At 45.3% G+C, this 27820-nt stretch overlaps 1 long non-coding RNA gene across 1 annotated transcript in view; it reads left to right on the forward strand.

Annotated features, from left to right (window-relative positions):
* Window positions 1-27820, forward strand: part of LOC116595802 — a 60112-nt gene that overhangs the window by 22789 nt on the left and 9503 nt on the right. The window contains exons 3-4 of the long non-coding RNA XR_004287859.1: window positions 20073-20308; window positions 24354-24475. This is a non-coding gene — a long non-coding RNA (uncharacterized LOC116595802). The remainder of the gene's footprint in view (window positions 1-20072; window positions 20309-24353; window positions 24476-27820) is intronic.

The following is a 27820-nucleotide window of genomic DNA, read 5'->3' on the forward strand; positions in this document are numbered from 1 at the left end:
CAGTCTGTCAGGGAAGAAAGAGGAGGGAATAAATCATTTCATGACTGCCCAGGAGTTCAAAAGCGGGGGGGGGGGGCGCTTAACACATTGTGGTGAAGATACTGCTCCCCCAAAGGCCCAAGCTGCTGCACCCCTCCATTCTCCCTTCCCAAAGCAGCACCTAACAGACCAGTTCACCAATAAGTCACAGAGAAAAGGTTTATTACCAAGAAAAGGCCTTGACCATATTTCTTTTAGTTTACCTGAAAGCTGAGGCCTGGTTTTAGGAAGTTGCTATAATTTGAAAAATTTCCTGCATAGCATAGATACTGGCAAAGTGTTGTAAAATCAAATGCATACTCTTCCCATTTAGAGGAATTATGACAACTGTGATATAGTAAAAAGAACGTCTTGGGGAGAGGAAAGCTGGGTATGTCCTGGTTCCACGTGCTGTGTGACATCGGGCAAGTCACTAAAATTCTCTGAGCCTTAGTTTCTTCATCTGCAAAATGGGATGAGGACATCTAACTCCCAGGGCAATGAAAGGATTATATACAAGTATACTCAAGACAACTGCAAAATGATGAGCAAACAGATGGCATTGTTTATCTGGGAATCTAAAAACCAGAATTTTCCAGGCAACAGAATGCTGAAAATAACAAAAACAAGTTCAACTGTAAAAGACTAACATTTGAGCACTTACTGTGTCCAAGTGTAGTAGAAGTATTTCATTTAATTCTCATAAATAACCGATGCAATAGATACTCGTCACTATCATTTTATAGATAAGAAACCCAAGGCACAGAGAAGTGAAGTAACTCATCCCATATTCCCTGACCTGGCAAATGGCAAAGCCTGAACGCACCTCCAGGTCCTCTTTCCCAGCTTGCTATACTGCGGGGCTCAAGTGCATGGTCTCCTTTAAAATGCACAGCAATCCTATAAACATCTACGCTGAATTACATTTGTGCATATATGTATCATCATTCTCTTCCCAAATCTGCAAAATGGAAAAAACAAACCAAAGGGTAACCTCTGGACGATATGTGGAGGCTGGATCAGGTCTCTGCCAGGTCCTGGGCTCCTTAAGACTCCTGCCTGCCAACTACAGTTCGCTCAATCCCCCCTTCCACCTGCAGGTGGCAGCACGAGGGCCATTGCTGCGAGGCCCAGAAAGAGTCACTTAGAAGAGAATGGGGTTAGATACAGAAACAGGATCCCATGAACTCCCACTTCGGATAAAACACGTCATTCCTTTCAATCCCTGCAGTCTAGCTGAACTTGAAACTCCCCATGCTCAGGCCTCGCGGGCCCAGGGGAGCTGCTCTGCCGGGCAGGCGAGGAGGGCAGGGGCAGCACCCTCTGCCCGGCAGCGCCAAAGGCTTTGCGGGGACCCGGTGGTGCAGGGGTCGGGGGAGTATCCCTCCCTCACCAACCCCCCCCCCCCCCCCCCCCCGCCAGATTGTCAGTCTGTTGGCGGCCATACTGTGGCACTGGGGCTGGACCTTAACCCTTCACAGGACCTTTTTTTTTTTCTCTCTTTTTTTCCATTATTTTTTAAATTTATTTTCAGCATAACAGTATTCATTATTTTTGCACCTCACCCAGTGCTCCATGCAATCCGTGCCCTCTATAATACCCATCACCTGGTACCCCGACCTCCCACCCCCCGCCCCTTCAAAACACTCAGATTGTTTTTCAGAGTCCATAGTCTCTCATGGTTCACCTCCCTTTCCAATTTCCCCCAACTCCCTTCTCCTCTCTAACTCCCCATGGACCTTTTATTGCTCCATCCGCTGCCATAGAGGATAAGCTGGCGGTCTGCTGCCCTCCCACGTGCTTGTCCCTCCAGGGCACAGGCGAGTCCTGTCTCTGCGCATGGCCAAGGGCTGAGCTGCTGTGGGCTCCCGGGTGCTGGCTTCTCGCTTTGTGTGGGCCCCGGCACCCGCCAGTGGAACTGGGTCTGTCTGTGCAGTTTGGGGACAGGAGGCTTTTCCCTTTAGACCAGACAGGGTGGCGCTTATTTTGTCCCACTTCCGCTGTGCAAGGACCTGGTCACCACCTCTTTCTATGCCTTTTCTCCTTCCCTCAAACAAATAACACCTCACAGGCAAACCAAAAGATTCCAGACTGATTGTGGCCTTCGACAGCAGTACTTACTTTTGTGAGGAGAGAACTGGACAGGACCGCGTCACAAATCATGGCATTCTTTCAGGCACGATGGGGAGATCCCTGGGGGCAGGAGGTTCTTTCTACAATTCCTTAAAGGACATCTCACAACTTAGGCAAGGCCAAACATATGTGGCTGAAAGGGAAGTCTAGCTTTCTGGCAAACCTCCTCGTAGGTGAAGCAAGGAGGTGTGACCATATTAATCTGAAGGGCAATTTAGAATCTCAAAATAGAGAAAGCATGAAACTCAGAATATCTTTAATCAAAGCTGATTCTCTAGGAATTGCAGTTGCTTTTATTCAGCTACAGGTGTGGGAGACACCCCTTCCTCCCATGGACTTCTGACAGGTAAATGTTAATCTTCGGTGTTTGTAATTATGGTAATTGGCACATGTGAACATTGTAGCTGGCATCCATTGTTATCTCCTGGTACTCCAGCACAAAGAATCATTAACTTAGTAGGTGGCACACTCCTTTTCGTTTATCGGTGCCCTTCCCCCCCCCCCTTGAATGCAGGTGTAATTATCTTCTGTAAAATTACTCCTCCCTCTACTTTCCCTAGCTAAATTCATCTGCCTTTCAGTGAGCTCAACCTTCCAGTGACGATTTCTGCCTCTTCCCTTCCCCTCCTCACCTAAATTCTCCAGACTCTGCCCTAGCTTGACCACCCAGGAAACTGTCTAGATTATACATTATGAAATTTGATTATAGTTGATTAAACACATTGTTAAATATTGCCCTGACTTGTTCTCAGTTTTCTTTCTGAAAGTATAATCTTCTGAACTAGGCTGTGCATATCAAGAGGGCAGGGACCATATTCATTAATCCTAGGTTTAATAAGATGTATTAATAAGATTAATATGATGCTTAATAAATTTTTGTTTAATAGACAGGTATCGAGATGAAAGTTTATTGTTGAGAAACAGGATAGTTCCACCTCTTCATCTTTTGATGAACATTTCCCCGAGTTTCAGCTCTGTGCCAAGACGATGTGCTAGGCTGTGTCAAGTATATTAAATATGAAGTAGACAAAGTCCCACTCTAATTTGTAGGGAGAGAATGCATTCACACAGCTCACCACACAGCTCATCACATGGCTCACAGCGTAAATGCCTCAGAGTGTTGGACGCAAAGAGCCTTAAAGTTCAGAGGGGCAACAAGAGAGCTTGTATGGCTGGTTGTCGAGGAAACTTCAGGAAAATGGCATCTGAGCAGGGCCTCTGGGTATAGGAAAGATTTCAGAAGGTGAAGATGGAGGCAGAGGGAATGGTATAAGCAAAAGTACAGGGATGTGAAATAAGTACTAAAACTTGGGAAACCAAGCAACTCATTTTGATTGCAGTAATGTAATAAAAGTAATAATATCTGACATTTATTAAGAGCCTACTGTATGCATGGTATCATGCTTTATGTACTTTATCCCATCCTCCCAATAACACATGAGGTATGTGCTGTTGATACTCCCATTTTGTGGATGGGGAAGCAGAGGCTCAGGTAATTTACCCAAGGTCTTAGCACTACCAAGTTGGGGTCTGACTCCAGAGTCACACAATTCCATCTCATGCATGGTATGGAAGGAAGTGAGAAGACTGGGAAGGTTGTTTGGCAGATGACTTTAAATTGTGCCTTGAATGTTAGGACTCAGTTTGGTAAGCAATGGAGGGTTGCTGATGATTATTGAACAGGGGAGCCACCCAATGAAAGTCAGCCTTTAGGAAGATTAATATGGGGGTTGGAGGTAAGATGGATTGGAGGGAACGAACAGAGAAGGAAAGAACAAGGAGGAAGTGAAAGCAAGCGGGGGATGAAAACTCAAATACTAAACTGAGCAGTTCGAATGGAATATTAGCAATTGTTGTGGAGACATTTTAGAAGTAGATTCTGCAGGGCTTGGTGACCTGGTGAAGTGGAGGGTGAAGGAAGGAGTGGACAGTGACTCCAAGGCATCAAGCTGAGCCCCAAGGAAATGGCAGCAACATGGCCGGGTGCCAGGAGGCAGGCAGAGCTGGTTCAAGATGGCTCCCTTTGCGTGGTCAGTAGCGTTGGTGGAACTACAGTGGACTATATTTTGGTGGTGGCGTGTAATAGGTCGGGGAGATGCTGGTCTGGTGAGGTTACAGCTGAGGGTATGGATTTGGGGATCCTTCAGAGTGAAGCCAGGAGAGAGAGAGAACTGAACCAGGGGGACAGAGGAAAGAGAAGAGGAGAGAGAGCCCAGGGGGTCCTAGATAGGATTTTGGGGAAGAACCGTAGAAAGACAAGTCACAGAAGGCAAAAGAGGGACTGGTCCGTGAGGAGGGAGACTGAGAGGACATCACAAAAGCCAATGCAAGGACTTTTCAAGGCAGAAGAACGGTCAGAAGCATCAAGTACTATAGAAAGTCACAGAGGAAGAGGACTGAATTGCTTTGGCAACTGGGTGGGGGGCTCAATAGATCTAATGCTAGAGGGTGAGATACACATATTATGGCATGTGTAAACGGAGCAATATTCTACAGACATTAAAAACCAGGCTTTCTAAGAATATGTAAGGATTTGGCAATGAACAGAATGTTAACATATACTGGGGTGTTTTCCTGTGTTTCCTGCCAGGCGCTCCTGCTTTTGTTGAGCTGAGCAGAGTTAAAGGCGGCACTGAGAACTTCAAAAGCCTTCATTGCTTGCTAATAGAAAGGGCTTAGAACAATGTGCATGAAGGATCAGGGAAGATGAGGAAGAGGGCAGGAGGAAGCAAGAGCGACAGGTGGTAAAGAAGACAGAAGAGCCAAGGAAGGGCAGAGAGCTTGTCAGTAGGAGGGAGGACATGGCTTTCGTTGGTGAGAGCTATAGAAGATATAAAGGTCTGCTGATGTTTGCCATGTTTCAAAGAATGTGATTCCTTATGTGCTTTATTGGAAAATTTGAGACAAAAATATAAATTTATTTTTAATGACTTTTTGGTTGTTGCATAGATGAGTCCTTTTTTTTTTTTTTTAAAGGAACAGCTAAAAATTTGAAAGAGGAATTTCAGTAGAATTACAGAGATTGAAGCTAGCTTCTAGGGAATTAAGAAATAAAGGGAGACAAGAAAGAACATGTTGCAACATCTGGCCATTAAAAAATGTGAAGTTAGGAAGTAGCTCAAGGGAGTAGCAAGATTACAATAGCTTTTAAATATTTTGGAGGAGGAGAGGGGTGCCTGGATGGCTCAGTCAGTTGAGTGTCCAACTCTTGATTTCAGTTCAGGTCTTGATCTTGGGGTTTTGAGTTCAAGCCCTGAACTGGGCTTTACACTGGACATGGAATTACTTAAAGAAAAAAAGGAAAGACTGGAGGAGACCTGAGCTTTCTGGCAGGAAAGCCAGTGGAATTTGAAGATATAAAAGTAAAATCTCTTGTATGTATTTAAAATTTTCTATAATAAGTCTTTTAAATAAATTAATTAATTGATGTTATAATGAGGGGTAGGAGCCAGAACAGAGATAGGTTTAAATGGACAAGGAAATAAAAACCTCACCTCTTTCTCTGAAACAGGAAGAATCCAGGAGAGGATGGATGTAGCCAGAGAGAAATTCCCAGGCAAAGAGAAACAGTTGAGGCAGACTTTTTGCCTAACAGGAGAATGAAAATGACGTTCTCAGGTGAAAGCGAGAGACATGGGGATGAAATGGAAGGCCTGTTGATCCTAGAAAATTTTTGCATGGGCTGGAGAGAAACAACAGTAAGCCAATTCCAGATGGATAACCATGGGAGCAGGGAGGGCCCAGATGAAGTAGGGGAGTGGAAATGCTTAGCGGGCCCTGTGGTACAGTTGTGATACTTTCTCCAGCAAAACTTGGCAGTCCTGGAGTGAGCAGATGGCAGGTCACCTGGTGTGAGGGTTGGTGTTGGGAGCATTGGCAGGTAAAAGGGCCAAGGGGGCCAAGGATGTTAGCAAAGGCAGCACTGAATGGCTGGAGGCCAAGAGCTCTGTGGTAGACTTGCTTGTCCCTGGTCCCACGGGATTACATCAATCATGACGCCTTCGACCTTGATATGTAGAGTTCTTGGATATTCTTTGTTTAGCCAAGGGGGATAGTTGTTTTGGCAAAGGCCAGGTCATAAAATGACAGAGCCAGGGTTTACCTTGTTTGGAGGTTCCTCCACCTCCTGCAGCTCTGTTCTCTCTGGATGAGCCACTAGTGGGATGCTCATGGTTCCACAGAGATGAGTCTCCCTTCTCCTCTGTGGTTTTATTCACAGTCTGAGATTCTTGGCATTGATTACTTACTCACATGAGGAGAATGGGCATTTCTGTCCAGTGATTTCTGGTTAAAAGATTTGGTCCTTTGATTTCTCAGGTGAGTTCTGGGAACAAACTGAGCAATGACCCAGAAAAGCAACTCACATGCCCTCCTCAGTTAGAGAGCATCATGTGGTGTTAGATCCATTGCCTTACTCTGCAACCACTACTTCCAGGCCTCTCAGGAGGGTGGCTTTGGAGAACCATTCATCATGAAGAAGTGAAAAAAAGGTAACTCCAAACCAGGAGAGTGTTTCTAAAAACATGGTGTATTAATTTGTTAGGACTGCCATAACAAAGTACCACACTTGGGTGGCTTTAACAACAGAAATTTATTTTCTCACAGTTCTAGAGGCTAGAAGTCCAAGATCAAGGTGTCGGCAGTGTTGGTTTCTTTTGAGGACTGTGAGGGAATGGTCTATTCCAGGCCTCTTTCCTTGGATTGTAGGTGGCTGTCTTTTTCTTCCTTATGTGTGTCCATGCCAGAGTCCACATTTCCTCTTTTTATAAGGACACTGGTCATATTAGATCAGGACCTACCTTAATAATCTCATCCTAACTTAACTAATTATCTCTGCAATGACCCTATTTCCAAATAAGTCACATTTTGAGGCACCAGGGGTTAGGACTTCAATATATGAATTTGGGGGTGGGGCACAATTCAAACCACAACAGATGGGTTGGCCTGGTGGTCCCTTCTTTGTCTCTTCTTCACCACTTCTGTCCTGTAGGCCCACATGTCCCCCTGCCTGGAGTAGTGAAATTGCTTCATGTGCATCCTGGTCTCCTGTCCCTCAAATTTGGTCCTCCTCGCATGTTGCTGTCAAATTCATCTTTCTAAAATTCCCACTTTTATCATGATTTCTCATTATAAACCATCCATGGTTCATTGTCTAAGGAACATTTTCCAGTTTGTTGGAATCATGGGGCAAGTTTAAAGGACTACACATTTCTGGGCTCTCTTCTCGGACATTCTGATGGGATGTCAATATAAGGTCTGACATTTTTTTAAGCTCCCCAGGTGATCTTCGTCATGAGATGTACCGACATGGAGAATAGCCTCAGACTCCCCACAGTCTGACCCAATGTCATTATCCTCTAGAACCCTCTGTTCTACTTATTGGACCCCAATATATATCTTCAGGTTGGACCACTTGAGGAGGCCCTGCTTGCCCCTCCTCTAGCCACCTCTAGTTCTCAAGTTCCACCTTTTGTGTGCAGTCTCCCTACCACTCCGTCCCTCTGCTACTTCCCCGTCTTTGACCTCTGGTATCTTCCTGTCTGTCTTAGTCACTAGGCAGAGAGCTCCACCTTGTAAATGGTGAATGGATCACAAAATGCCAAGGCTGGGAGCACCCTAGAGACCAGATGTGTCTCAAAGGCCCTCAGGGGTCCAAAGAGGAAACTGAGGTCCCTACATGATTTGTTCAGGGTCACACAGTTCAGGGTGTGACTCCAAACAGAAGGACTGAATAAAACCCTTAGACTTCTTAACACTTTCCCTACCCCACACAGCCAGTCAGTCATAGGAGAAAGCAAGTTTGTTCTCTAAAGAGGCTGAGCTGAGGAGGCTTTGGAGCTGAGGACTTAGAGCCGGGCACCTACTGAAGAGTGGAATTAGGTGAGAGACCACATACCGAGCAGGCTTCCCTTCCCTAGTACACTGTCATCAGAAATATCTGAAACAAAAAACTGGGTCACTTCTATCTGGAGAAACCGACCAGTCTAAGAGGAAATACTGACAGAGAAGACTGATCAACAAATGGCTGGTTTCCAACAAGCCCTGCCCATGCACACTGAGCTGTCAGTCAGCCTTTGGTCCTCTCCCTTTCGCATGTGAATAAACAGTCACGATCACCAGAGGCCCAAACAAACAAATGAATATCACAGAAATAAGGAAGATCCTATGGTCCAGACAAGAGTACAAAAAAGGAAAACAGTTTTTATGTAAGGGACTGGGAGACTGAATAGCATAAGACTGTTCAAGAGCAAGTTGGAAATTAGAAGACAATGGAAGAATACCTTCAATATTCTACAGAAAATAGTTTTTGACTTAGATTTCCTTTCCTAGACAAACCATCCATCGAGTCTGAAAATAGGCTAATGCAGACAGGCAAAAGGCTTATCTCCCATGTATACTTTCTAAGGAAGATGGTACAGGATATGACCCTCTAAAACAGTTAAACCAGAAAGAGGAAGACTGGGATTGAGGAAGCAAGGGATTTACACAAAAGAGAAGACACTCCGGGTGATGGGGAACGACTAGGCAGCCGGCCTCAAGAAGCAGCAGCTAGACTGGAGCAGAGGGTATAGGGCTTCAGGAAGAAAAAAAGTAGAAGAACTGATGGATCATCTCATACATCTGACCAAGGGAAAATCGTACTGAAAGGCCGGGACAGAATATGGGAAGACTTAACCACAGGAATAAAGAGACTAATGATGAAAACATAGGTAGGAGGACAGAGGGCAGCAAGGAAGGACATAGCCAAGAAAAGAACTGAGCTGATCGACTCTCGATATGCTTAGCTGTATTGAAAGGAGGTTTATGGTCCTATGTGAGAATTTGGGGGATGAAATTGAGACATAGAAAATAAGGCAACAATCTAATCTAGGAAAAACAGAAAGCTGTACCAGAAAGGAAGAGTTATTGTGGCACATTATTTGACTCAGCTGTGAACAATATTATAGATTAATGAGAACATAAACAATAGATATAGATTCAAACAAAAATTGAGCCATAACCATATTTTAAAGATTAGGACATGATAAATGTGTGTGTGTGTGCACGCACTCGCACGCGCGCGCATGCACGCATGCACGCATGTGCCCATTATTGCGCTATTGTGTCTCGGCTTCAAACCCAGCCTTCCACACTCTGACCTGCCAATGCTGGAGTTGCTGCTCTGCAAACTGCCTTTTTTCTTTGCTGGCTCTGTGTGAGGCTCTGTCAACAGGGAACTACAGTGAAGGTGCAGATCTGGAAGAGGAAAGAGTTTACACCTTCCTATCTTCCTCCTTCTCTCTAGTGTTCATTCATTCATACAATTATTCAACACAGATTGATTGAGTGACTTTTGTGTGCCAAGCACTGTTCTAAGTGTTTAGGACTTGCTGACAATGTTGCTGCCTCCATAGAACTTACCTTCTAGTGCAGAGAGATAGTAAACAATGTATATAATAAATAAATTGCATAGTGTTGCAGGGAAAAAGAAAGAACAAAGAGTAAGCGTGGTTGAGAGTGCATAGGTGAGTATTACAATTTTATTTATTATTGAAAAATTTAAAAAATATTTTATTTATTGATTTGAGGGATACCTAGGAGGCTCATGGGTTAAGCATCTGCCTTTGGCCAAAGTCATGATCCCAGGGTCCTGGGATCGAGTGCCATATCAGGTTACTTGTTTAGTAGGGAGCCTGCTTTTCCCTCTGCACCTTTTAATCTTAAAAAAAATTTTTTTTAAAAAGATTTTATTTATTTATTTGAGAGAGAGCATGCGAGAGAAAGAGAGCACAAGCAGGGAGAGAGGCAGAAGGAGAAGGAGAAGCAGACTCCCTGCTGAGCAGGGAGCCGGATGTGGGGCTCAATCCCAGGACCCTGGGATCATGACCTGAGCTGAAGGCAGAAACTTAACTGACTGAGCCACCCAGGTGCCCTGAGTATTGCAATTTTAAATAATGTGGTCAGGGTAGACTTCTTTGGGAAGAAGACATTTGAGTAAAGATGTGGCCTTACAATGAGAGCAGGTGTGTCATGTTTAAGGGGCAGCGCAGAGGCTGCGGGGTGGGCTGCAGTGAGTGAGGGAAAGCAATGGGAAAGCTGAAATTGCTTGTCCTTGGAAGAAGGGAATGGAGATGAGGTGGGTTTGGGCAGAAGGCTGCTTTTCTTTGTTAGGAGTCGTATATGATCATTTCACATTTTAAACCATGAACATGTGTAACCTTGATAAAAATAAAAATTAAATTTTAAAGCAGTGAATCACAAAATGTGTTATCCTGAATTGGACCCTGGAACAGAAAAAGGACATTCCTGGCAAAGCTGGTGAAATTGGAATAAAGTTAATGATAATATATTAATAGTTTCTTAGTTTGGACAAATGTACCAGGTAAGGGAAGATGCTAACATTAGAAGAAACTAGGTGAGAGGTAATTCTCTGGATTATCTTTGTAACTTTTTGTAAATCTAGAATTATTCCAAAATAAAACATCTATTTAAAGAAAAAAATAAAACCTTTTAAACAGAAAACTGAGTCAGGTGGCAAGCTGCTGCTCTTTACCTACCCCCAACTCCCAGCCCTGTTCTCCTTCTTGGGTTTGAAGAGTTGGTTATTTAACTGGTAGGAGGAGGTGACTTACCTGTGGTCCTGGGGTGATCCCAACATGGAAGGAAAAAGGTCAACAGGGAAGGTTTTGTGCCCCACACCCACGGAGCCTCCCATTCATGGATCTTTGGTGGAAGACATGCAGAAGCTGAGAAGCACAAACCAGGACAGAGGTGTTTATGCAGAAAAAACATGAATGTACAATTCCCCTAAGTTTTAAGAAAGCAGAGTCCCAAAAGTCTTCACAGGACTTCACATCTTGTTTAGTTTAAGTCTGACTCTAGTGAGCTGTAAAGTTCAAGGAGTGGCTTGAAAGTAGAAATAATTCCAGACCTTTGATTCAGTGGCTTTTTCCTTGCTTCAAAACTCCCTAAAATTTTTTGGTGGGAGTGTCTTTTTAGGTGTTGCTGAGAAGACATTGTCTTATGTCTGTGCTTTCCATGTAGTTTTACATTCTTCAGTTTATGATTACTAGAAAGTTGTTTAAAAATTTTCTAGATAATTATCTAATGTTAGGAAAAAAAAAAAAACCTTAATTTTTGGTGTCAATGCTCAGAGACTATCACCTTCTCCTCAGCTCCCTGGGGAGTCTTTTTCTAGTCTTGAGGAAATCCTTTTCTGTTCATGCTCATTCCCCATATTCTGCTCTCATCCACAAGCTGTCTCTCTCTCTGGTACTTATATTTTGGGAACTAAAGTGTGGAAAGTGTGGAAGAAAGAAAGGATGTTGTACCCTATTTTTGTTTCCTGTCCTGCTGTATACCTCGCCTTAGATGGAGCAGGGCAATCCTTAAATTGGGGTGAAAGGAAAAGGGAAAGAAAATGAGACAGAAAAAAAGGGACATTTCAACATATTAGCCACATTTGGTCCATCCTTCTGGCACTCAGGAATCTGCCTGCTGTATTTTCTGGAATCGTAAGCAGCTAAGTGATGGCGAGTAATTAGCATGCAGGAGTTTGTCTTGATTTTATTTGTTTTCTTCACACCTCTTAAAAATTACATAAGAAACTAGTGTTCATTGCAGAAAAACTGTTCTAAAAAGGCAAAATATTGGGCACCTGGGTGGCTCAGTTGTTTAGGTGACTGCATTCAGCTCAGGTCATGATCCCAGAGTCTTGAGATCAAGTCATGCATTGGGCTTCCTGCTCAGAAGGGAGATTGTTTCTCCCTCAGACCTTCCCCCTTTCATGTTCTCTCTCTCATTCTCACTCTCTCAAATAAGTAAATAAATAAAACCTTAAAAAAAGATGAAATATTGAAATAAATGAAAAAAATCACTTGTAATCTCAGGAGTAATCACCCTGTGCAACATAATCCCCAAACACTCAAAGAAATCAATACACGTAGAGAAACAGAAACAAGAGATAAAGTCCTGGAAACGTGTGAACCTCAAGCTCCAGAAGCTTCTGAGACTCAATGTTTGTGGCTTGGTGGTTTCATGTTTGGCCCATGGGTGCTACAACCCTTTTGGTTGTAAGTGACAGAAACCCAACTGGCATGAATAGAAACAATGTCAGGTCACCTGGGTGGTTCAGTCAGTTTAGCTCAAGTCACAATCCCAGCGTCCTGGGATCAAACTCCATGTCAGCGTCCTGGGATCAAACTCCATGTCAGGCTCCCTGCTCAGCAGGGAGTCTGCCTCTCTCTCTCTCTCTCTTTCTCTCTCTCTCTCATAAATAAATAATTTTTTATTTATATAATAATAAATAAATAAATAATTTATAATTTATATAATTAAAATAATAAATTATTTTTATTTAGTTCTCATAAATAAAATCTTAAAAAAAATACAAAAGAAATAATGTTTGCTTAGGTGGCATAATTTGAATATTGGCGCTCTCATGGTCTTTAGCATATTACCTAACCTTTTAAAGTCTGTGTTTCCTCTTCTTGAAAATGGTACCCATCTTCTCGAGAAGTTGCAGAGTTTGAATGAAATAGGGCGTGTGCCTGATGCACGGTCCCACGGCATAAGTGGCATCTGGTATCAGCGGTAATTGAACAGTATGTGGTGTCCGCAGGTTATGTTGCTAGCCTGTTGTTACTAACAGAAGCTGGAAGGCAGGAGACAAGGAGTGAGACAGGAGCGTCCCTTCTACATGTCCACTCTGTCGTGCATTCTCCCATGTCCTGCTGCACACATTGCTGGTGTGGACAGCCTTGTGGCTGACACCCTCCTCCACCACGAGCTCCCCAGGGAACTTCCACAGCGCCCTGAGTATGAGTGACTGTTTCTTGACAACTGGGCAGGACCCTGTAGCCCAAGTCCGGGAGAACTCCAAACTTACTCCCTCATGAAGGGAGGTTTTGCCCCAGGTTGTCTGGGGAACCGAGAGCTCTGCGGTTTGGGACGGTGGATCCCAGCATCCTAGGACGCGGAGAATCCTGTAAGACACCATTGAGTTTAGGGGTGCTCTTCCTAAAGAGGGTAAACTTACTGTGTTTGTGTCCTATGTCCGCCTTTTTGTCCTTTTTGGTCAAGACAGATCCATTTGAGGGGTGGTATTTTGAGTCTAGGTAGTAAATATGTCATGAAAAACAAGCCAGTCTGGTAAAAAACCTCTTCAGAAATAATTACTTTATTTATTTATTTATTTGACAGAGAGAGGGAGATCACAAGTAGTCAGAGAGGCAGGCAGAGAGAGAGGGGGAAGCAGGTTCTTTGTTGAGCTGGGAGCCCGATGCGGGACTCGATCCCATGACCCTGAGATCATGACCTGAGCTGAAGGCAAAGGATTAACTCACTGAGCCACTCAGGTGCCCCCGGAAATAATTACTTTAAACTCTACTTTATAGATCTTCAACTGTGCTTACTGAACAGCCGAAGTTTCTAAATGGGATTGCTACTGACACACAGCCAGGGACTAGGACGCTCTGGTCTGTAGGGCCAACACATGTCAATGTCTCAACTAGAATTTGTGATGAACTAATGTACAAATAATCCTACCTGGCTTGCGATGGCCTCAGTGAAAATATAGCCTCAAGAAGGGACGTGTTGTTTCTCATCACGTCCCGGGTTCAGGCTGAGGAGGCCACAAGGTGCTTCTCTTCCTATGCGCTGTAGCCCAGGTAAAGCTCACACCTGTGTGAATCGTGGGCTTGTGATCTAAGCAGACAGGTTTTTCCCAAGTATGGCTAACTGAGTCACAAACGATAGCACCCCACCCAGCCCATTTGTGTTTTTTTTTTCTCTTCCAAAATAAAAATCTCCATTAAAACCAAACAGCAATTAAACAATTTCTAATCTTCACCATACAAACGAGGCAACCTGCAATTTAGAGCCAGATTTAAAGAGACAGGCACATCTCTTAGTTCTTTTCCCACCCATCTGCTTTGCTAGCTGGGAATCTTTGTTTAATCTGACTCCAGGTCTTTGTCTGTGTCTGAGAAAAACACCCAGCATCTTCTGCCGCTTCTCCGTGCCCCAGTTGCCACTTCAGGAACCCCGATCAGTGCCCTTAAAGTTGTAATTTAAAGCTTTCGGGAGGCCCAGGCTCTCTCTGTGAGAGACAGTTATCAGCTCTCATTATCAAAACCACTCATTCCCTCTTTGTTGCTCTGTGTAATAGAGAAAGCAGCTTCCTGCTCCTGGTGACTTGACAAAACTGAAGGGGGGGGGGATTAGGGCCGTGGCAGGTGTGCACAGCAGGGTCCTTCTCAACCACCCCCCACCCCCAACCCGTTACAATTGAGAGTCAGTGGTTTCCCTTTTCAAAGGGGCTGGTGTGTGTTGCCTCATCACAGGGCAGAAAAGAGCTTACATCAGTCCGAATCAGTGGATCTTCCTGCCCTTGAAAATTTCCAGACCACTTCCACCACAGCCATATTAATTTCCAGAAATCACTTTTCACACTTCTCTGAGACAAACACACATAGCTTCAAACGTTAAGCAATGCCAAAGGCTCATGAGGCAAAACAGTTGTCTCCCGCCCCATCTTACTCAAACTATTTTTTAGTTTTTTTTTCCTTTACTATTTATCTGTTTTCCCCCCCCCATGCGATACGCATATATTGTTGGTTTGAGTTGTGAGTTTTCAACTTACCTGTTGGCTTTCTCATCATTTAAATGAGTTATCTTGCTGTCTTTCAACCTCTCTGTCAATGGTGTTATTTTTGGTTAAATCTCTTTTCAGTATTTAGATTATCATGTCTGTGTAAATACTGTTTATTGCAAAGCCAAGGACTATATTGTAATTATGCTTCCTTTCTTATAAAATTTTTGGTATTATTAGGGTTAATAATTGCTCCCCTTGCCCCACTTAAATGTCTTGGTTCCAAATGGATGGCTTCTTAACATGATTGTAGCTAAATGTATCAGATAACTTCCCCTGGTAGCTTCAGATAACCTTTCTGCCTCCCAGGTCCTGCTCTAAGCTGACTTGGTCACTCTCTGGGCTGGCAGCACAGCAGTGGCTCTGGAAATTTCCATCCTGGAAATCCCCTTTGACTCTCAACTGTGTTTGATCCCATTTCCTGAATCCCATGTCTTTCTCTTTCTTTTTCTTTTGTGCATTAACCCCCTTTGTTTTCATGGATCACATTCTTAAATAGCTTCCTGAGGGGAAAAAAGGCATGGAAGAAAAGTCCTTTGAGATTTTCAAGACTGAATTTTTCTTTATCCTCGCCCTTGGTAGTTAATTCATCTGGGTATAGAATTGTAGACTCAAAATGATATTTTTCGGGGCACCTGGGTGGCTCAGTGGGTTGAGCCGCTGCCTTCGGCTCAGGTCATGATCTCGGGGTCCTGGGATCGAGTCCCGCATCGGGCTCGCTGCTCGGCGGGGAGCCTGCTTCCTCCTCTCTCTCTCTCTGCCTGCCTCTCTGCCTACTTGTGATCTCTCTCTGTCAAATAAATAAATAAAATCTTTAAAAAAGAAAAAAAGATATTTTTCCTTAGAATTCTGAAAGCATTGCTCCATGTTTTCTAGCTTCCTGTATTATTGCTGAGACATGACCATTCTTATTGCTGATTATTTTGATGTAAACTTTTTTTTCCCTGGTGTTTTGAAATGTTATCTTGATATGGATTGTGTTTTTAGTGCTGACATTTCCTGGGTTCTTTTAATCTAGAAACTCAAGTCTTTTGTTTACTAATATTTTTTCTTAAATTATTTGAAAATTCCTTTCTCATTTTTCTGTTTTCTCTTTCTAGAATTCTTTTTTTTTTTTTTCTTTCTAGGATGCTTATTAATTCTTATAGGGCTCCTTGAATTAATCTCCTAATTGTCTGGCATTCCTGATCTTTCTATCCTAATTTCCAGCTCATTCTCTCTCTCATTATTATTTTGTTCTGTTTTCTGGGAGATTCCCTTGAATTTATATTCCATCCCTCCTATTGATTTTCCCCCAACCTTAGCTATTGCATATTTAATTTTCAGGTGTTCTTATAGGTTTCCTACTTCCTCTGCACATTCTATTAGAATCCTCTTCTTGTTATTATCTCTTCCAAACACTGAATACAATTTTCGTTCCTGAAGTTCTTTTCTTCTTGATCTTTTCTCTAAGTCTCAATTTCTTGTGTATTTGTTCTGGTCTTTGTTTTTTACTTTTGGGGACTTTTTCAATGTCTGTGGATTCTTAGCTGCTCATTAATGTTTGAGTCAATTACTAAAATGCTGATGGGGGGGGTCTCTGTGTGCATTGGTAGGGTTTTCTGCTGGTGATCTTCACTGTAGGACAGTGGTTCTCATTAGGGATAGCTCCTAGGAACATTTTGGAAAGTTGTGAAGATTTTTAGTAGTCATAGTTATTGGGGGACTGTGGCATAAGAAATATACATGTATTTGGTTTTTGCCCTCTAGAGTTCCTAGAGCTCTTGTAATTTCCTGAGTAATAGTAGTGCTATGAGTGTCTTACACAGAGTTCCTAAATCCCTTGATTTATTTCCTGGTGATAAGAACATTTTTTGTTCTAATGAGGTACCTCTTGTTGGGTTCCTGGGCAGAATAGGAGCTGGCCATCAGAAAGGCCAAGTCATGATTAGAAGCTTGGAACTTTCAGCCCTACTTCTTTTCCTCTGTGAAGGAATGAGGGGCTAAAGATTGAGTTTAAAAACTGTCATGTCTTAATGATGAAGCCTCCATTAAAATTCCCAACCAAGAGTATGTTGAATACTTCTGGGTTGGTGTATACATTGAGGTGTTGGGTGAGTCATGCACCCCAACCTCCACTGAAAAAGAAGCTCCTGTGCTCAGGACCTTCTAGACCTCACCTTACGTACCTCTTCATCTTATTGTTCATCTATATTCTTTATCATATCTCTTATAATACACAGGTAAATGTAAGCAAATGTTTCTTCGAGTTTTGTGAGCTACATAGCAAATTATCAAACCTGAGGAGGGGGTTGTGGGAAGTCTAATTTATAGCTGATTGGTCAGAAGTAGAGTTGACAACCTGGGACTTGTGACTGGTATCTGAAGTGGGGACAGTCTTGTGGGATTGAGTCCTTAATCTGTGGAGGATATGTGTTAACTTTGGGTAGTTAAGTATCAAAATTGAATTGTAGGATACCCAGTTGATATATACCTGAAAAATTAGAAAATTTGACTCATTTGGTGTCAGGAGTATTGCAAGTGTAGAGGAATCAAGTTTTTTTAAAGGTCTACCAGGGTCTAGTATGTGGGGTCAGGTGGGCTAGTTGGCTTGCCAGATACTTCCATACAATAAAGATTGCCATGGGTGAAGGGTTGGCAGATAAAATAAAGAACACCCAGTTGAAATTAAATTTCAGGTAAACAAAAAAAAATTTTTTTTTTGTATCAGTATGTTTCAAATATTGTTTTTTTTCCCATCTGGCAACCCTATCTGTGTTCTGCTTCACTTAATGATTTGATCTAGGATATGTAAACACAAATAAATTTTTTTACATGGATTTAAGATACCTTGAGATTTCTATAAAATTGCATTTCCAAGAATGCAACAACCATCTAAATTAAGGGGACACTGGGCTTAGTTTTGTTTAAAACTTAACCAAGGGCTCTTTACCATTTAGAAGGACATATCACTGACAACAGCCCTGCTTGTGATCAAATATGCTGATATTAGTCTGCAAGTAATTGTCTTACTCATGGGGATCCAAATATACCAATGTAGACCTCATTTTAAGATGACAAATATAAAAAAATGTAACAAAATATAATGAAAGAGGGTGCCTAGGTGGCTCAGTTGGTTAAGTATCTGCCTTTAGCTCGGGTTGTGGTCCCAGGGTCCTGGGATCGGAGTCCTGCATGGGGCTTCCTGCTCAGCGGGGATCCTGCTTCTCCCTCTGCCTCTGACTCTCCTCCGTGCTTGAGCCCTTTCTCTCGCAAATAAATAAATAAAATCTTTAAAAAAATATATAATGAAGGAAGTCTCAGCAAAATTCAGTTGAATATTGTGTAACTTATCTTAAATCCAAGCTTATTCATTGTAAAAAGATGAAAATATCCACTATTATGTTGCCCATGTGCTTTCACAGTGCAACACAGTTAATTGTATCATAATTACTTTTCTTCTCTTTCTCCTTTGTAAGGGCACTATAATGATTTTTTAAAAATTATGTGTAGGTTGATTATTTTAACTGAATTTCACTTCTGTTCGTAAAGGGGATATTTCAAAATACTTATAAAAGGGGCACCTGGGTGGCTCAGTGGGTTAAAGCCTCTGCCTTCAGCTCAGGTCATGTTCCCAGGGTCCTGGGATTGAGCCCCACATCGGGCTCTCTGCTCAGCAGGGAGCCTGCTTCCTCCTCTCTCTCTTTGCCTGCCTCTCTGCCTACTGTGATCTCTATCTGTCAAATAAATAAATAAAATAAAATAAAAAACTTATAAAAAAGAAGGTGTTTGCACCCACAGCATGGTCAAGTCTCAAAATAGTTATGCTCCATGAGAGAAGCTGGGCAAAAAAAGTCTATACATATGATTCCATTTTAAGAACATTCTCAAAAATGCAAACTAACCTATAGCAACAGAAAGAAGATCAATAACTGGGGATTGGATGTGAAAAAGGGAGTGGCAGGAGGGGGGATTAACTTTTGAGAGGATGGATATGTGCATTACCTTGATTATGGTCATGGTTTCATGAGTGGATGCATATGTCAAAACTCTCTAAATGTATACCTTAATGTGAGCTTCTTACTATATGTTAATTATATCTCAATAAAGCTATTAAAAGAAAAAAAAAGTTGTTGAATCTAATAGAATTGAGGCCAACTACCATAGGGCGACCAGGCAAGGATGGCACTTTTGCCATGAGGCACTTCCAAATGTCATTATATGTAGGATCTGTAGGTCTTTCTCCACATGTGATTCAGTTCTCCTGTTCAAGGTGCTTTATTCTCCTTCCTGGGGGATGTGAATCAGGCTGCCAGCATCGTAGGAACCAAGCAGGGGAAGGGGCGAGGAGGACTCCCCATTCAGCATACAGACTTTTCTTTCATCCTTTTCTTCAAGCCTCATCATCTCACCTTCCCCTTTGCCTGCTGTCTCTAGTCAGATGCCTCTCTCACTTCTGTCAATATTCCTCTAAAACACATACTTTACACTTGATCTTAACCCAAAGGCTGAGAAGTGATAGAAGAATATATACTTTAAATATGCTCAAATAGGGGTGTCTCGGTGGCTCAGTCGTTAAATGTCTGCCTTCGGTTCTCAGGGTCTTGAGATCCAGCCCTACACTGGGCTCTCTCCTCAACGGGGAGCTTGCTTCTCCCTCTCCCACTCCTCCTGCTTGTGTTCCCTCTCTCACTGTCTCTCTCTCGGTAAAATAAATAAAATCTTTAAAAAACAAATAAATATACTCAAATAAAACAATTATAAAAAAGAAAAGATTTTCTGGCATTCGCTTGTTAGATAACTCTTGGATGACAGAATTGGTTGCTTCTTAAGTGAGACCAGGACAGATGTTGTGATGGGGGTGGCATTGTAACCTTTTGTGGAGGAAGCCAATAAGACAGCCGGCTTTCCTTCAGACAATTGCTGCCACTGCCAGAGAAAATATCAGGTAGGATGTGGCAATTCCAATGTTCTTATACCTGGACACCAGCAACTACAGGGCCAGGACCTAGAAAGGATTCAGGTCACCCAGTGCCCATTTTGCTGGTGGAGTTTGAGGTGCTCCCAGAAGGCTCTGGACACAGATTATCATGAGGATTTCGAGGATCTGAGGGCCAGCCTGCAGGCAGCATTCCATGGGTGCCCCCAGCAGGAAGTCCCCATTCTGTGTGGAGGCAGGGGAGTGTCTCCTGTTTAAACAGTGGCTTCCTTTTGGTGAGCGTTTGCTCTGTGCCAGCCATGTGTGAAGCACTTTTCAGAAATTATTTCAGGGATTTCACAATAATCCTTATGTTTTTATCCCATTTCACAGAGGACACAACTGAGATTCAAGTAAGTCAGATAACATGCGTAACGCCTAAAGACACTGGGAAGTGTCCGAGATAGAACCACATCCAGTCGAACAGGCTCCAGACCTGGAGATTCCACCGGCATCCAGATACTGTTTTCTCAAGAACTCCAACTATGGGAATTTTGAGAACTTGGGAGCTTAAGGGAAGCTTCTTTGGGATCACTCTGGCTAAGACTGTGTAAGGAGAGCAGGTGGAGGTAGGTCATATTGAAGTGGGGGAACCACTTGGTCTCCTGATGAAATACAGGGGGTAATATTTTTTTAATTAAAAAGTTTTTTAATTCCTGTACAGTTAACAGACAGTGTTTTATTTGTTTTAGATGTGCAATAGAGTGTTTCAGCAATTCTGTACATTACTCAGTGCTGGTCAGGATAAGGACGCTCTTCATCCCCGTCACCTATGTCACCCATCCCCCACCCACTGCCTCTCTGGTAACCATCTGTTTATTCTCTCTTATAAACAGCCTGTTTTTCAGTTTGTCTCCTTCCCCTGCTTTGCTTTGTTTCTTAAATTCCATATATGAGTGAAATCATACAGTATTTATCTTTCTCTGACTGACTTGTTTTGCTTAGCATTATACTCTCTAGATCCATCGACATTGTTGTGAATGGCAAGATTTCAGTTTTTTGTGGCTGAATAATATTCCATTGCATATAGATACATCACATGTTCTTTACCACTTGTCTATCAATGGACATGGAACAATATTTTTTTTTAATGAAGATTTATTTATTTATTTGAGAGAGAGAGAGAGAACAAGTGTGCATGGGGGGAGGGGCAGAGGGAGAGGGAGAGAGAGAATCTCAAGCAGATTCCACACTGAGTAGGGAGCCTGATGCAGGGCTCAATCCCACAATCCTGAGACCGTGAACTGAGCCAAAACCAAGAGCCGGACGCCCAGCTGACTGAGCCACCCAGGTGCCCCAATGGGGACAATATTCTTAATAGATCATCATCAGCCCTACTATACATCATGGGCTTACTGTCAGGAAACCCAAGTTCAAGTCCCTACACCACTACGAGCTCATGGCGTGACCTTGCGTGGTTGCTAATCTCCCACTGGACACTGGGCCTCCATGTTCTCATCTGAAGCCAGGAGACTTGACTGGACGAGTCTAAAGTTCCTCTCAGCTTTAAAATGCTGGGATTCCACGTGTTATCCCTCCCAGAGATGTTCATGGGATGGAACAAAAGGACTTTGTTGTTGTCTCAGAGAGGAATTTTGCCAATCAGGGGATCTCTCCCACTGTTCCGGCCTCATCTGGAGTTGCTGCCTGCCCAGGGGCAGCGTTCTTCCCGGCGAGGCTATGGCCGCAGATGGTTAAGGAGCACGCCTTACCTCCTCCAGGCAGAGGGGTTGTGAGGACTTAGGTTCCAGCTCTGCGGGCAGCTGTGACTCATCGTGGATTATGAAAGCACTCAAGAACAGGCGGCATTGCGTACATGCTGGCAGCCGAGACCTCTCCCATCCGATTCACTCTTTTTTTTTTTTTTTTTTTTCCAATCCTTCTTTTGGATACAAGCTTCTTTGAGTTCATCTTTGGACTGGAAACGGAAGCATTATTGGAGAACAGGCAGAACGGGAATTGCCCATCAATTGGGGAGATCCCAGCCCTTGAAGGGAGGCTGGGCTTTGAATGTGGAATCCCTAAGCCTTGATCTTGCATGACCAAGCCCTGAGTTACCGCCCTCCACACCTCCCCACTCCCTGCCATCTGCGTGGCCCACCTCCCCTCCCCAGATGACCCCCAAGGCAGCCCCATGACTGTCAGGAGCTTCAGGCAGGAAAATGAGGCCCAGAGAAGGGACTGTCCCTGGGCACATGGAGTGAGGAAACATGTGAGCTTGCTTGTGTGTGTGGGGAAGTGGGTGGACAGGAATATGTGTCGGGATTCTGCAACTGGGGCAATAGCCACAATAGCGCTTCCTCGGGGGAAAGGATGGAAGCCCACTTCTCAGACTCCTTCAGGTGGATGGCCCACATCCCCCTCAGCTGCCGCTCCAAGGGAAAACTGGAGTTTAGCTCTAAGCTGTCTCCCCATCCTCGTTGCCTGGCCGTCTCCTCTGTCAAACGTTTGTTCTACTGGTCAGGCCTCGTTCCTCCTGTGTCCGTCCACTTACGGGAAGCTCCCCTCCGCCGCTGTGCTCCTCATCCCTCCCTACGAACTACAGAGCCCACTGGACCCATCACTCTTTTCTGTCCTTCCTTTTGCAAATTTCCTGAACACACCAATCTGTCCCCACTGCCTCCACCCCTTCCCTCCCGTCTGTGTTCCAGTCTACAGAGCAAGGAACTGTCCTCGCGGTCCCTCGTGACCTTCTCACTGCTCAGTCCCAGCGCCTTTTTTTAGTCCTCATCCAATTTAACCTCTTGGCCACGTGTGACATGCCGGCCAGCTGCTCCCTCTTCTGTCTTCTCCCCTTGGCTTCTGTGACCCATCCCTTTTACTGCTCCAGCTACCTCTCAGGAAGAATCACCTCCTTCCTGGTTTCTTTCTCACTGTTTTCTCTTCCCGGGTCTGGGCGCTCCATGTGTGTCCGCACACGTGCATTTGTGGGTGGGCGGTATTGATTCCCTGCTCAATACAGCACCTGGCGTATTGAAAACAGTTATTAGCTGTTTACCCCGTTATAGATGGAGAGGACAGTAGCCGAGAAACCTAGGCGATTGTCTTAATTAGGACCCAAAAGATGGAGTTGATAATAAGTCCCTGATTTCTTTTGCCTGTTCCATCACTGCCTGTATAGATTCGCAAATGTTGCTCTTCTTCAGTCCCTGGCTGTTCCTCTCTGGCAAATCCTTGTTGCCCTGAATGCAGATCCCCTCAAGTGTAGGCACGAGTAGCTTGTGTTCACTGACCCGCATAGGAGTACAGGCGCCATTCAGCTCTCATCCTGTTGCCTCAGTCTTGCTGAGATCATTGTCTCTGTAGTTCACTGCTAAAGCAGTCTGGTCTCAACGTGCACCAGGACTGCCAAATGGATTCAGAAGTCAGGGAGAAGGCGTCTCGGTGCCAGCGACCAGATGAGCACAGGGCCCACCAGCTTCAGCCAGGGCATTTGCTGGCCCCTGGTGCCGGGAGGACCTGGGTGACCTGAAGACTGGCTTTTAGCTTCCAGGGTTGGGTTCCCGAGGGCCACCTCCTCAGCAGCCCTGTGCCCGCAGCCACTCGGTGGTACATGTACATGTGTATGTGTGTGTGCGTGTGCGTGTGTGTGCGCGTGTAACTCTCCCTTTGGTGGGTTCAGGGACCTTGTGTCATTTCTCAAGATGTTATTTATTAGCCAAAAAGCATTCCTGGGCCAGAGTCAGGGGCTCAGTGTTGGCAGTCACTCAGCAACATGTCTGCAGCTGGGGGGTAGGGAAACCTCCTAATGATTACACCCATACCAAGTGGGAGCGAGTCCCGATGCAGCCCCGGAGAGAAAAAGTATGCCAGACGCCCCCCACACAAGGTCACCTGGCTCATATGTGGTATTTGTAGGAGGTCTGCCTGACCCTGGGCTGGGTCCTCTCTTCCATGCCCATGTGCCTTTTTCAGAAAAAGGGACACACTGAGGCCCCTGGGTAATAAACAAGGGGCCCTACGAATGTGAGTTCTATGTCCTCCCCTTCCCGAGGCTCCAGTGCAGACGTGATCCTAGTGAGCGTGCCTGGGGACACGCACGGGGATGTACCCCGGGGAACGAAATGCCTGGCCCTGGAAAGCGAGGATGGCCAATCACGGCCTGGAGAGTGGGTTTAGTGGGTATGCGGGGAGATCCACGTCGGTGTTGGAAGGCTGGGCACCAGCTCTGGAATTTTAAGCATGTTCCTCTCAGTTTCCCCATCTTACTATGAGAGGTTGGGGGAGATGATCTTGAGGTTCCTAACTTTCAGAAGGGGTTTTCATGTGGTGTCAAGCTCTCCCCCCGAGTCAAGTACTACTAACAAATTCCGGTAAGCACATGGTATCTTTCTTTTTTTTCTTTTTAACCTATTTATAATGTATAATTCGGTGGTTTTTCGTATGAGTGTAAGGTTGTGCAACTATCACACAGTTAGGAGCTGCCGAACTGTCTTCCATAGAAGCACATGGTATCTTACATGTGTGTGACACACTTCCTTAACACTTTTCACCGCGCCTTCCCATGCAGAAGTGTGACTCGGTTTATCTTGTTTACATAGCACTGTCTTTTTCATGCTCCATGGTAATTGAGTAATTAATTACTTACGGCACCTTCCCTCTGCTGCGCTCCAGGTGGAACACCCACTGCTTCCGTGACCGGCATTTTCCTACCTACAGACCTCAAGGAGAGCAACCAGCAACCAGGAGAGCAACCAGTGTCCATCGAGGACAGGCAAGAACTGGTCTGGGAAGAGGTATGTGGTCAGCAGGCACTGAAGGCTCCAAGAGCGTGGCAGTCAGGGAGGGCAGCCTGGAGAAGTAGCTCAGGCTGGGGGCCTGCGGCTGGCTCTGGTCTGGGCCATGCAGTGTTTTAGGAAATTCAAAATAGTTGCTAAAATTGAAAACCAAGACATTGCACATTAGAAGTCAGTATTTGGGGCTTCTGTGGAAAACTGGGAGGATGCTGTTGAAAAGCGGAAGGGGCTGTATTGAGTCGGTACTCCCCCTTGAGCCCCTTTGGCTAGAGGGTCTTTCTTGGGGAGCACACACTGGCCAGCCCAGCCCAGACCCAGTCCATCTGCTTCACTTGTCCTGTCACCTGCACTGTGGCCACCTTCCCTGAGTGCTCAGCCCACTGTGACAGGATACGTAGGGGCCAAGTCATGCTCCACAGGTGGTTAAATTTCCCACATGTGACACAGCAATCAGACCCAAACTCAGTTGGACCTCAAATGGGCTGCCGAAAGGTGTGAGATTTTGGACATAGTGGTGGATCTGATTTTCCAGAGTTGGCTAGGAAAGTAGACCCTCTCTGCTGGGATCATCTGTCACATGTCAGGCAGTGTTCTAAACATTTTAATTGCCACAACCCCCTGGTCCATGAAGCAGCTACAGACACCCCCACCTCATGCTTGCAGAAACAGAGACACAGAAAGGTGAAGCAAGTTGCTCTGTGTCACACAGCCAGGGCATGGCAGGGCTGGGATGGGAACCCAGGCAGTCAGACTCCAGAGGGGCATATTCCCAATTACCCTGCTGCTCCACACCCTCCCCGCCCCCTGCCCCAGCCAGGTCAGACATCTTGGAGTCTGTCTTTTCATTTGTGAGAGCCCTACCAGTCATCCCTGCCTCATAGGGAGGAAATGAGATGCTGTGTGAAGACATTTGATAAATTGCAGTGTGCTCCATAAATGTTAGTTGTTACTGGTAATTACTATAACCTGCAGGTCAGGATTCACGCCAGAAGCTCATGGCTGAGGCTGCCTATCTTGTCAGTCTCTCTCCAGCTGTGGCTCGGTGGTCGATGGGTGGGGAGAGAGTGTCACTAGCACGGTTTCTTGGAAGTTCCGACATGTGTGAACAGGAAATCGATTAAGGACTACACAACAGGGAGGAAGCTGAGGCGTGGGTGGGGTTTTCAAAGGCACGATCTCCCGTTTACTTCAAAACCCCTTCCTCCCACCGCGGAGTTAAGCCCACCTAAGGTTGCTGTTTCTTGCTGGGAGGTCCAGGCTTGCCCACAGCCACCACGGAGAACAGGAGGGTTCACACGCCACCTCTCTGAGCAGTTCCCAGAGCATCTAGATACAGACGTCCAGTTTGCAGACTGCATGCAGAAGCTGACCAAGAGACTAAGGGGATGCTGCAACTCAGCTCCTGCTCTGTTCGCAAGTCGTGTGTCTTGGCGTGGGCTGCTTCTGCAGAAGGATGTGCCGTCTTTCTCTTTGTACAGAGGTGCCGCCTGAGAGTCTCTGGTGCATCTACTCAATTGGTCTGCCTGCCGGGGGTGCTGTTTTCCATTCATACAATGACCCCATGCGGGCTGGAGAGGGCCCTGGCTGTGCACCCTAACGAGTCAGAGGACAGACTCCTTTGCTGCTCAGCGACTTGACCCTTACTTCCAGCTCCCAGGTTTCCTCCACAGAGTTCATGGATGCCCTCTATGGCAGGCTCACAGTGCTCCCTCCATCTGGCCCATATTCTCCCATGACTCTGTGCTGTTCATTCCCCTTCCCTCCCTCTGTCTGATCCAAGGCAAGGTCATCCAGAGCCAACTCCCAACATTCCAGATTGAACCCCATTTGTTTTCCCTTTGGCCTCTGTTCCTGGGTTCCCTTCCTGGTCGCCTCCTAAGACCCCTGCCTCTCTGCCTATACCTGTTTGTTGCCCAGCCCACAGACTGGAGAATTCTCCTAAATTCCGGAGCTCAGTTGCAGATTCCTGGCTGCAGAAACCTAATTGGCCAGACTCCCAAATGCTGCATGGTTGAAACTGCCTGCACTCTTTCCACCTGTGGGCCTAACCCCTGCTTTGTTTGCTACTTGGTCCCACCAGAGCTGGAGGCTGCCTGTGACCGTGAGACCCAGCCTCACCTGCCTGGATGAGCATCTGGGATCAGGCTGGGCCAGCGGGTTACTTCCTCAGCATCCCACCTTAAGGGTGAAGTTAGGCTGGTTCAGACACTCCTAAAGGACTGTCTCGTGAGTAAATAAATAGTCATGCTCAGACAGGTCCAGAGTGATGACCCACTGGGGAGCAAAGGTTCTTTAACCGTGTGTGTCCCAGCACCTTGAGGAAATCTACACATGACGCCAGAACAAGGAGGTGCTTAGTAAAGTTACTGAATCTTTTTGGCTGTCAATACTGCAGCCCTTCTTATCTAGAAGATGATTCAGAATTTCTGCAGGTGGGTGTGGTGACAGCAGGGGGATTAAAAAAATCTCCCCTCCTTCTTCTGTTCCTTCCCCCCATTAGAGGCATATACTTTGGGGATCACTGGCCTGGAGTTTCTTTGTTGCCTTCAGCTCAAATGGGACAAGCTCTAGGTATAAGAAGGGATAGGTTTCTCTATCTCTAACTTGGTGTTTTCTGTACCATCTCTGGTGATATGTGCCTTTATTCCTGTCAACTTGGCTTCCTGCGTCAGCAGATGGTTTTGGAGGACTGAGGTGGATGGATCTGAAACTTGGCACAAGTTCGGGCTGGCTCTGACGTCTCCAAGATTGGGCTGACCTGGCTTGGAGACTTGGCATCCCTTAACCGCCTCTCATCAGACTCAAACTGGCCAGGAATCCCCCAGGCCGGTTGTCCTGGGAAAGGTGGAATGTTCCACGCTGCCAGAGGTTCTGGAAGCTTCCCGGATGCCACGATCCCACTTTACAACCCAGGAATGCCCAGAGCGATACTGGAATAGAAGGTCAAGCTTGGGGATGTCAGGGGTGTTGGTTTTAACATTTCCTAGGACCTCCCCTTATCCGCAGGGGCAGACAGGAAGGGACTCATTATCCCTGCTAATACTCTGGTCCAGGAAGTGACAGAGCACTTCAGAGGGCCAAGCCAGATGGGAAGGCAGAAATCCAGCTGCCCGGCACCCCTCCTCTTGAAGTCTTTGGAGGGGTCCCTCTGCGGCTTCATGAGGCAGCTGGGCTCCCTCCAGTGACCTCAGCGGCCAGGGTTGTGCAAGTCTTGCCGGCTCCCGCCCACACCCACGCCCTACGCAGCCTGGTAGGGCCCTGACTCATCCCCATGTGATTGGACAACCAGTTTTTGGAGACTGACCTTGGCAAGGGGAGCAGTGAGGCGGGGCTTGGGGCTGACTG

The sequence above is a fragment of the Mustela erminea genome, chromosome 7 (assembly GCF_009829155.1).
Source record: "Mustela erminea isolate mMusErm1 chromosome 7, mMusErm1.Pri, whole genome shotgun sequence".
Classification (NCBI taxonomy): Eukaryota; Metazoa; Chordata; class Mammalia; order Carnivora; family Mustelidae; genus Mustela; species Mustela erminea.